The 12132-nt window shown below is 37.5% G+C and overlaps 1 protein-coding gene across 1 annotated transcript in view; it reads right to left on the bottom strand.

Moving 5' to 3' along the window:
• LOC121407276 overlaps positions 1-5698 on the bottom strand; it is a 49700-nt gene extending 44002 nt beyond the window's left edge. Inside the window, exon 1 of the mRNA XM_041598255.1 lies at positions 5510-5698. The gene's annotated coding sequence lies outside the window, so the exon portion shown is untranslated. The remainder of the gene's footprint in view (positions 1-5509) is intronic.
• Between the last annotated feature and the right edge of the window lie 6434 nt (positions 5699-12132).

The raw sequence follows: 12132 nt of genomic DNA, 5'->3' as shown, positions 1-12132 counted from the left end.
ACGCGATATGTGTTCAGGTCGAAAAATATTTTTTTTTAAATGATATGATTTACGAATATCAGTCTGGTTTTCGACATGACTATTCGACTGAGACATGCCTTATTCACTTGACTGATTGGAGTTACTTTTGTAATTTTCATATCCTCTGGGATAGTGCTAGTAAAGATAAATAGATTTATCAAGAAATTTAATGGTTTGTACAAACTCTTTGCTCCTTCTAGAAATTTAGCAGGTATCAAATCTAACCCAGTGCTTTTTGATACATTTAATTTAAACAACTCATTAAAATTGCATAATGAATTGATCACTAACAGGTAATAATTCAAATTTATCTTGGCTTATGCCTTTTTTTCATAAAATTCACGAAAGTTCTCACTGTCTGCTCTGAGAATGTCTTTGCGAGATGGAAGTTTATCTACCAACGGAGCTGCGACATTTGTAAAATAGGAATGAATTCATTGGAAATAGTTATCTTATTTCTCTGTCAATTGAAACAACTAATTCTTGGTCCTTTCTATTTTTCTTTTTTCATTCCAAAATTTTTAGATTCTGCCAAAGTCTTTTCGAATCATTTTTATTTTCTTCTATTTTATTTTGTAGGTATTCTAATTTGGCCTTTTTCACCTCTCTTTGAACCATATTTCTTAATTTCTTGTATCTTTTGGAAAGCGTGTCATAATCCTCATCGCTTAGATTTTTCTTCATTTTTTTATACGCCACATTTCTTTCTCGAATAAGAGAAGTTATCTTTAGTCATCCAGTTTTCTGATCTCTGTTTAATTCTAATCCGTTTTTGAGGCGCTATCATATTCAATGTTGAAATAAAAGTATTTTGAAAAACTGACCAAGCCTTATTTACGTCAGTGCATTGGGTTAAATCTGACCAATCAACGTCAGACAGTTTAAGATTGAAAGATTCTTCGCTATATTTTTTCAACGATCTAATATCAGTGGTTCTGTGAACACCTATAGCCAGCCTAATTTTCTTTCGTGTACAGAAAGTAAAAGAATGGTCACTTATACCAAGATCAATAACACCACTTTAACTTATTTTTTGTTTGTTATTACAAATAACATGGTCCAATAAAGAAAAACATGTGTGTGTGACACAGGTGGCATCTTTGATGAGTTGGCTAAATCCATGAAGACTCAATAAGTCATATTTTGTAGCCAGTGGAGATTTCTGAAAAAAAAAACATTCATATCACCTAAAACTATAATTTCATCATCTTTCTTTCATGTATCGATAATACTTGACATCTTCTCAATAAATTGATTGCTTTTCGGAGGCTTATAAATGACGCCATAATAATAGGTTTTGATCTTGGTAGAAGTAAATTAATCCACAGTGATTCAAAATCACCTGTACTTAAAACATCTATGATATTGCATGCAATATCATTTCTGACATAAAAACATACACTACCCCTAGAACCTGATAATCTATCATTGCATATTATTACTTTGTATCCATCTATATTGATTTCTTCATCCTTCACCGAGTCATTTAGCCATGTTTCTGTGAAAGCAATGACTGCAAGATTCTTTCTCTTAAATAGAATTCGAAGTTCTGAAAATTTTGGTAGAATAGATCTAACATTTAGATGTACAAAGTGAAGACCTTTTACAGCAAATATCTTTTTAAAATCTTAAATACCCTTTTTAGACAGGCTAAAATTTCCTTAACCCCGTACTATTGGTGGGGCTAAATGGCAATTTAGCCCCACCTATAGTACGGGGTTAAGCTTAGCCCACTTTCGTTTTACACAGCGTTTTTGGAAAGTGGGCTAACCCCACCTATAGTACGGGATTATTTGGCCCTGCAAAAAAGCAGGGTTATCCCACCAATTGCGGTGCTAAGAGCAATAGTACGGGGTTAAGATCGCATGTGTAAAACGAAAGTGGGCTAAGCTTAACCCCGTACTATTTGGCCCCACCTATAGTTCGGGGTTAAGGAAATTGTAGCGTGTGTAAAAAGTGTACGAGTGAAGCACTTGTACTACGAATGATCGACAAAAACCACTAGTCCGGGTTAGCGAGTTTCGTGTGTAAAAAGCAAGCATTCCTTATCCGGGTTAGCAATAACAATTTGGCATAAGTGAAAAGGAAAAAAATAGTACGGGGTTAAGGATAGTACGGGGTTAGCGATAGTCCGGGGTTAAGAAAATCCTGTGTAAAAAGGGCAAAAGTAAACTTGAATCCTTCGAGATTTTTTGGTGGAAATTTGGCTCTGGAATGTTTTTCGGGTACCCGAATTTCTTTCTCACAGTTCACAGTATCGTAATCGTCAAATGAAGATTCACAGAAAGATGGTTAAAAAACAAGTTGAACAAAACCATTCTTCATCGGGGCTCAAATATAATTTTTAAATTTGAATATATTTTTAGGCTTATTTCTTGACAGTGAATATTACAAGTGAAACAAAGAAGGCCACACCGATTTGATTTTACTGGTTTTCGGTGTCCGGTAATCAAGCATATACTGCCATTTGTAAGGTTATATTGGTTAAGAATATGAAAAGTGCACTACGCCTCTCCAAGGTGAATATATCGCACACACACAGTGCAACTTAGTAGCAGAACCAAAAGGATGACGAAGCTGTACAGGGGGGCATAGCCTGGCCTAGACAGCTGGCAGCCGTCTGTTTCGAGGAGTTTTTTTCCATTTTTTTTTTTATTTCTCCTCGTACACAGGCGGCTCGCTATCGTGCAGCCACCATTAGGGGACTTGCAATGCAAAATCCCCCCGTTGGGGCTCTTCAATTTTTGTCTATATAATAAAAATTTTGAAAATTAATGCGACCAAAATGCAAATTAATATTCCCTCTTGGCATTGCCAAAAAACTGAAAAAAATCAAGTTAAAAGGAACAAAAACAGTGACTTACCTCGGCTGCCGCGCAAATTCACTTCCCCGTTTTATCCGATCTTAAGTACATAAACATATGGCCATTGAGTCCCCTTTACAGATCGCGCTAGAACTTCGGTCTCTGTATTTGGTGAGTGAAGCCAACGGAATTCAGCTGAACAACCAACATAACAGAGACTGAAGCTTTTGGTCTAATCCTGGCCCTGGTGTATGGTTGGAACTACCCCTTATTGACCACCTAATCTTCTAAGCGAAAATATCTGCAAAAATATTCATCAATTTTATCAAGTTTTTGTCTCATTTGTGCAGAAAATTAAGCACATCAGATTCTCACGTTTCGCTCGGCGACTGCGATTCAATCTGCGTATATATCGACGAACAACGAATACGACAATTTTACATTTGCTCATTTGCACCCGTCTTTTGAAATCGACCACCTGAGGTACACAAAGTTTACGGCCGATTCTTGTCGCGGTGGCAAAATATCTTTACTCTTTCAAATCAGTTCTATGATTTCAACATGCTAACTGATCATCTCACTACTTCTACTGCAAGCTCCGGCACATGATTCGATGATTGACGACGGATATTTGTTCTAAAGCCGCTTCCTATCGGATTTGGGGGTTTTTCAGCAGGGTTTGGGTCTGGTCGATACAATTTTGTTTAATTCTACTAAAGTTTTACTTTTTGTTGCATCTTTTTTTCTCGTAAAATTGATTATTACTGTTTCAATGGACACTGCACCTACTCTCCTGCACGTATCGTTTGTAATACACAATAATTTCAACGTGTGCAAGGTGGTCGGTTTCAAAAGAGGTGGTCGATATAATGTGGTAGTCTCACTATCACCTTACATGTAAATCATGATCGATATCGATGGAATAGCGCCGTCATCTAAAACCAACCAACCAATCTAATAGTATACCTAACCCAGGGAAAAAAACAAAAAGTTCTCTCCTTCTACCCCAGTCTCGATCGGCCATTTTGTTACGATTCATGACAATGGCCAATCGAGACAGGGTAGAACTAGAAGTAGGAGAGAACTTTTTGTTTTTTTGAGGTTCCAGTCTGTCTGTGCCCAGATGTCAGGAAACTGCCACTCGTTAGACCTTCATCCATATAATCGTGGTAAGTGCATAATTTCTATTTTCACAATTCATTTGGAAAAATATTTAGACCATAAATCACGCTAGTTCCGTGAGTACGGTCAAATGCACGGTAAGCCCCTGGCCTGGGTTATAACTTATAGTATACGGTAACCCAGGGAACTCCCGCCCACGTAGTGGGCGGGAGCCCAGGAGCTTACCATGTAATTGACCATACTCACGGGACTAGCGTGAAGTATGGTCAAAATAATTCTCCGAATAAATAGTTAAAATATAAATTAAGCACTTACCACGATTATATGCATGAAGGTCTAACGAGTGCAGTGGCAGTTTCCTGACATCTGGGCGCAAACTGGAACCTCAAAAAAACCGAAAATTTCTCTCCTTCCACTCCAGTCTCGATCGGCCATTTTGTTACGATTCATCACAAAATGGCCGATCGAGACGGGGTAGGAGAGAACTTTTTGTTTTTTTGAGGTTCCAGTTTGTGCCCAGATGTCAGGAAACTGCCACTCGTTAGACCTTCATTCATATACCGTAATCGTGGTAAGTGCTTAATTTCTATTTCAACTATTTATTCGGAGAATTATTTTGACTTCACGCTAGTCCCGTGAGTATGGTCAATTAGGCTACAAGGTAAGCTCCTGGGCTACGGTACGTTACTGTGTCTTTAATACGACTTGTACCGGTAGGCGGTATTATTATTAACTAGGCAGTGTATACAGCCACACGCGTGTGTCTTTACCATCCAGCCACACGCGTGTGGTTATATCCAGAACACCTATCTGTGGATACCGCCACACGCCGCCAGTAATAACAGTAAAACACGTACCGCGGTATGTAGGTCTGACCGTCTATATCACGATCAAAATAACCTCATTTCTTCATTAAATTCTTACATTCTAAACTCCTTTGATTTCTTTAAATCGTTTCAATTTCATTCTCACCGTCTTCTTTCCTTGCTTTTCTTGTCTTGTTACAAAAGGCCGCCTGTTAAATAGCAAATTTCCACACTTTTTCTACTTGTGTTGATTCTACTGAATCTAGGCTATGTACGTACGAAACCCAAACTGTGTATGTCTACTACTGCGCTGCGCTAACGCTGTATGGGTCTGCCACCGCGAAGGAAGCCAGAATCGACACAAGTAGAAAAAGAGAATTTGCTGTTAAACAGACGACCGTTTGTAACAAGACAAGAAAAGCAAGGAGAGAAGACGGTGAGAATGAAATTGAAACGATCTAAGGATATCAAAGGGGTTTAGAATGTAAGAATTTAATGAAGAAATGAGGTTATTTTGATCGTGATATAGACGGTCAGACATACCGTACGTGTTTTACTGTTATTACTGGCGGCGTGTGGCGGTATCCACAGATATGTGTTCTGGATATAACCACACGCGTGTGGCTGGATGGTAAAGACACACGCGTGTGGCTGTATACACTGCCTATTTTCTATTAACTATTACTAGGCCTACTGTACATGCTGTAGGGCCTAAGTCAAGTGTAAACGTTAAGAATAAGACTTTAGTAGGCCTACCGTAATGTTTTGTTATCCAACTTCGTAGCTAGGCCCGGCCAACGTCTGGTTCACAATTGTCATGATTATCCCTCGACTATCTCGATATACCAAAGTTTCTATGTAAATGCAGGAATCAAGCTATATAAGTATAACTTTTTTCTAAGGTCGTTATTTTTAGAGTTGCGATGTCCGGATTCGAGGAAACAAACACAATGCGCTTGCGCAGAAAAGTAAAATTTTAAACTCCCAAAATCGGGGAATCCCCACGCTGATCGACATGTCGATATAATATAGACCATGGACAGACTAGTCCACGTCCTGGACGATTTTTACTGATTGGGCAACACACACACGCCCGGGCCCACACCCTCCACTGATTCACTTACCCCCAGTGATTCACCTTACCCACTGATTCACTTTCCCCGAAATATGACTATTCAGGGTGTGTGTATGCGTGTACTGTTATGGGGTTGTAGTGTGCTGGGTGTTTGGTAGTCGTGTCGTACAAAATAACAACAGTCCAGGAGGTGGACTATGTATAGACCAGCCCGGGGCTCCTAAACAAGTTGTTGCCATGACCCCGGGGAAAAAGCTAGAGGGAAAAAAACATACATACAGTGGCCTCACTACGGGGGGGCACGTACCCCCCTCCCCAATCGGCTGACTAAAAAAAAAAAGAAAAAGAAACGGGGAAAAGGAGAAAAAGAGGGAGAAAAGAAGAGAAACGTAGTGGCAAAGAATACATTATTGTTCACTATAATGTTGTAGTACTAGTATATCATAATTATGTTATGTTACACTGGCGTAAATCCCGGGGGATGGGGGGTATATCCCGCCGTATATCCCCCGCCCCCCCCCTGCTTTTTACGAGGGAAATTAAAATAAAAATCACAAGAGCTAGATAATTGTTTTATTGGTGAAAATTCTTTCTAAAATACAAATAACACAATATTATTGAATCATAAAATGCAAATAAAGAGCAAGTTCACCATTTCCAAACGAAATACTTATGTCCTAGCTTATCATAACATTGAAGAGAAACCCCCGAATCGATCTTCCAATTCATCAATGTTTGGGTCTTTGGGAAGGGATTAAGATGGAATGGTAAAAAAAAATTGAATGTATAATCTCTCATAAAATCATTAAACCATCATGGGGTAAATATTTGATATATATGCACATATACAGTGACGTAACTACGGGGGCGGGGCATGATGGGGACACATGCCCCCCCCCCCCCCATCGGCTGACAAAAAAACGGGGAAAAGGGGAAAAGAGGGGAAAAGGAAGAGAAACGTAGTGGGAAAGAAGAAAATATTTTTCATCATAATTATTAGCGAACCAGTCCGCTACGGTTTTTGGTTATCAAATAATGCAGTAAACGTAGATGGCGCTATAGTTTTTATGTCAATATAAACGGTAATTATATTTCCTATTAGCACTTGAGTTATATTGTTATCCCGGGGGGGCCACTTACATTGACGAATGGATACCATGCGCGACCAAAAAAACACGTAAAAAGGATGTCCTTTTCACGATAGTGCACGTTACGTACGTAACGTGAAAAGGGTGTCAAAAACACAAAAATAATGAAAAAAGGTATCTATTTCGCTAATAAAATTACGTGTTTAGGGTCGAATTGGCGGGAATGATAAAACAAAATTAAAATGTTTTATAAAGGATGTCTTTTTTGCCCCAACACTTCGTGTTTAGAGTCCTATTTGCGCGAGGTGTCAAAAGTGGGGTCGTACTAAACCAAATAAGGTAAAGCCGACGACCGAAGGACCCGTAACAATAAAACATTCCTGTACTTGTTTAGGGGTTCATTTCAGGGAATATTTGCCAAGAGTATCGTTTTGTTTCCAATACTTGTTAAAAGGGTAGGTTTTCACACGCCAATACTTGTTAAGGGGTGCATTTTCAGAATATGGAAATTACGTGTTTAGGGTGCCTTTCGAGACCCCATGGTCGCGCATGGTATCCACTCGTGAATGGAACTGGCCCCTCCGGGATTGTTATATGCTTCTTTTACATGACTAAAAAAGTGATTGCCCCATGTCAAGGTCTTCGTATATGTGAAACATTTCCTGTCCGTGATTACGTTCGCATTAGTTGATTGGTGAGATATGTCTGCTCTTCATGAATTCCTAAAATCAGTCCTTGAAATGTCCCTTCTTCTCAGTGATCTGAATATCAAAAATTTTCAGCTCGCACTTCGCGCTCGCATCATTTGGTTCATGAAATATGTATGGTCCTAGTTAATTCCTACAAAAAAAACCTTAGAATGCCCCACTTCAAGTCTGAATTATCTAAATTTTCAGCTCGCGCTCGCAATATTTGATAAGTAAGATGCGTATGATAATCATGATTGCAATGACTAGAAAAAGTGTTTCATGTGTTCAGATGTAATCCTAATAAAATCAGCAAGCTCTTGGCACTCGCATTAGATGACTATGGTGAGATATGCATACTCTTAAAGGATTCCTGAAATATATTCATTAAAATCTTGCTGTTTGGGATCAAAATATGCGAAAAATTTCAGCTCGTGCTTCCCGCTCGCATTGTTTAGCGAGACAGGTACCTATCATGATTACACAAATTTGATTATAATGTTCCTTTTTAGGTGTGAATATAAAAACTTCAGCTTGCGCTTCGCGCTCGCATTATTTGATCAGTGAGATATATATCCGTTTAATGACATTGCCCTTAAAATTTCTCTATTAGGTCAGTATAACTGGCAACTGAGCGCGCCAAAAAATATGCTGGTGCCCCCCCCCCCCCATTCCTTGACCCACGGTACGCCACTGTGGACATATCAATGACAATTCCTTGCATATCTAAAAACATGATTGCAATTCAGTCATCCCCCCATCAACACGGATTTACGCCAGTGTTATGTTATGTTACGTTACATAAGAAACTTTTTTTTCATAACTTTATGAAACATAATTTTCTCAGAGCCCACGTCTTCATATTCATTGTTCCTGGTTCTCGCATTTGTCTGTTTACCGAGGTATATAATCATGTTATACTAAAACCTCCCGTTTTCAAGTCACTATACACCGAACTGCCAAATATACTTTCCTCGCACTTCGAGTTATTATTATTTTATGTACAAAAGTATGCTTCTTTTTCATGACTACTTAAAGTGATTGCCCCATTTTAAGGTCTTAATATAAACATTTCCTGTCCGTGCTTACGTTCGCAGTAGTGGATTGGTGAAACATGTCTGCTCTCCATGAATTCCTAGAACTAGTCCTTAAAATGTCCCTTTTTCTAATCTGAATATCAAAGATTTGATTAGTGAGATGGGTATGTTAATCATGATTACACGTGCTTTACGTGCATGTTTAGATGTAATTCTAACAAAACCAGCAACCGCTTATTGGCACTCGCATTAGATGACTGTGGTGAGAGGTGTATACACTTAATGGTATCCTAAAATATAGTCCTTAAAATCTTCCTGTTTGGGGGTCAATATTTACGAAAATTTCAGCTAGCGCTTCGCGCTCGCATTATTTAGCGAGACAGGTACGTATTATGATTACAAAAGATTGATTTTAATGTTCCTTTTTAGGTCTGAATATCAAAAATTTTAAGCTCATGCTTCGCGCTCCAATCATTTGACCATGCAGTGAGAGACATGTAATGGCACTGTCCTTAAAATGTCTCTATTCTTAGGTCAGTATACCTGGCAATTGGGCGCGCTTCGCGCGCTCACTTAATGACTCAAAGTTTTTTTCTGGTGCCCCCCAATGCCGTGACCCACGGTACGCCACTGCATACATACGTTTGACCCTGCGATTGACCATTGACCAGTCTTTCAAAACTACCCCTTTTTGGACAATTTGTGGTTTTTGATACCCAAAACTACCCCTTTTTGGAAAATTTGTGTTTTTGATACCTTAACGAGTGCACTTTTTCACTCTTATTCAGGAACCACCCCCTTTTTTCTTACAGAACATCCCTGATTTTTTTTACCCTTTCATCCTAGCTCCCACTCCTCCATGTACACATTAACTGCTGCATGCACTCCTCACACAAGTTTTATATTAAAGGTCAAGTCCGCCCCAGAAAAATGTTGATTTGAATCAATAGAGAAAAATTACACAAGAATAAGGCTGAAAATTTCATCAAAATCGGGTGTAAAATAAGAAAGTTATATGACAGTTTAACGTTTCGCTTATTTTTCACAAAACAGTTTTATGCAAAATTCGGCAGCATTTAAACAAGAGAGTCGATGATGTCCCTCACTCACTATTTCACTATTTCTTTTTTTTATTGTTTGAATTTTTTATTTTCATACAGATTTGACAATATGGACAAGCTTAGCTGAACCACAACACGTTAAACAATTAGAATTCCCAATGTTTAGGGAAGAAGAAAACTTGTTTCACCTTCTTATGAGGAGAAAATTTGAATATTTCACATTTCATATGATAAAATGCAAAATAAATAGTGAGAGAGTGACGTCATCAGTTCCCTCATTTGCATACCGACAGGATGTGCATATAACTGTTTTGTGAAATTAAGTGAAACTTCAAAATGTCATAACTTTTATTTTACATCCGATTTTAATGACATTTTCAGCGTTATGTTTGTTCGATTTTTCTCTTTGTGTTTAAATAAACTTTTTGTTGGGATGGACTTGTCCTTTAAATCACTCCACCATATTCATGCAGCTTTCTTCACTCCCCCCCCCCCCCTCTCTCTCTCTCTCTTTTCACCTCTGTCATCTTTTCTGATTTACATGTTGATGCCGCTTAGATAGTAATTTGCATATAATTTGATTATAAAGTCCATATATATCTTTTATTTGTATATAATGTGATAGATCTATACTTTGGAGCATTGTGGCCCTGTGGATTAGTCTCCGGACTTCGAAACAAGAGAGTTGTGAGTTCGAATTCCAGCACTGGCGTAATTTGCTTAGGCAAGACATTTATCCAAATATTGTGCTGCACTCGATCGACCCAGGTGTGGTGAATGGGTACTAGCTCGGTAGGATTTATTCCTCGAACGCTTCAGCGCCTATTAATGATGGCTCAGCTCAGCAACGGCCAGGGTAATAATACCACTGAAGTATCAAGTCGTAATTGAGTCATAGGCACAAAATTATCTGCGCTATATAAATTTATTTGAATTTATATGAATATTGATGTGCCTTAACTAATTTTCATGGAATGTTACCAAGAATTCAACAAGGCTCTGAGTCGAATATATATATATATATATATATATATATATATATATATATATATAGAGGAAAAAATGACTACGAAGTGGTCGTTGCTCCTTGCTTCTCCATTTAATCAAGCTTTCGATCAATGCATGATCTTCCTCAGGACTATAAATGTATAAACAAAGTACAAATACAATACAATAATATAATAATACAATATGATGGCCACTAAAATAATCTAAACATGCTTCACGGTTACTTATAATTATTAATTATTTTACACTATATAAACAAGAGAACATATATATATATATATATATATACAGAGATTTATTATAAATGTATACATGTGTAGGAGTCAACATATCTGAGGAATTATAAACAAGAGAACATATTATATGATATAAAAGGACTTATTTTGACAAATACCAGATAAAGATATATATTTATAGAAAGAGATATTTATGTAATATATATAGATTTGTTATAAATGTGCCAACATATCTAAGGAAATGCAGACAGAAAACATGTTATATGATAAGAGACTTATTTTGACAATTGCCGTATAATTGTATATATACAGAGAGAAATATTTATTATAAAAGATTGTATGTGTATAGGAGTCTCTGTATAAATAAATCTCTGTATATATATATATATATATATATGTTCTCTTGTTTATATAGTGTAAAATAATTAATAATTATAAGTAACCGTGAAGCATGTTTAGATTATTTTAGTGGCCATCATATTGTATTATTATATTATTGTATTGTATTTGTACTTTGTTTATAATATTTATAGTCCTGAGGAAGATCATGCATTGATCGAAAGCTTGATTAAATGGAGAAGCAAGGAGCAACGACCACTTCGTAGTCATTTTTTCCTCTATATTGACCCTCACCACTATGAATGACCGCCAGTGTTACGAGGCTTTTGGAAAATTTCTTCCGCTATATATATATATATATATATATATATATATATATATATATATATATAAACGATATTGGCCCGAAAGTTCTCAACATATGCATGCTGCCGGATAAGAGCAGACAAAAATTGTCTGCTCTGTTGAAGAGTCCTAGAATGGAAGGCTCATTCCAGCCCAGCCTAATTTTCATACCCTTTGTTTCAGTGGGCAGTGCTCGCTCAAGCATGAATAGTTTTCCAACTTTTAGGTGTCATTTCATTTGAAAGTTGACTTTATTGGCTTCCATATACAATTGATTTGCCCCAAAATTGATATTTTTTTTTATTTGGCAGCCATTTAAAAAGTGCAGAGACTCCAACCCCATACACCTTCTGATCTGAAGTTTCTCCCGCCTGGATCCCCAAGCAACAGTAGCGTACCTAGAATTTTCCAAAGGGGGGGGGGCGGCAAATTCTTCCGCCAAAAAAAATTACCAATCCTCCCCCCCCCCAAAAAAAAAGGTCTTCAACCACAAATATAAGGATT

Source organism: Lytechinus variegatus, chromosome 2 (genome assembly GCF_018143015.1).
Source record: "Lytechinus variegatus isolate NC3 chromosome 2, Lvar_3.0, whole genome shotgun sequence".
Lineage (NCBI taxonomy): Eukaryota > Metazoa > Echinodermata > Echinoidea > Temnopleuroida > Toxopneustidae > Lytechinus > Lytechinus variegatus.
Note: the sequence above shows the minus strand (reverse complement) of the source record. Positions and strands in the feature narration are given on the sequence as shown.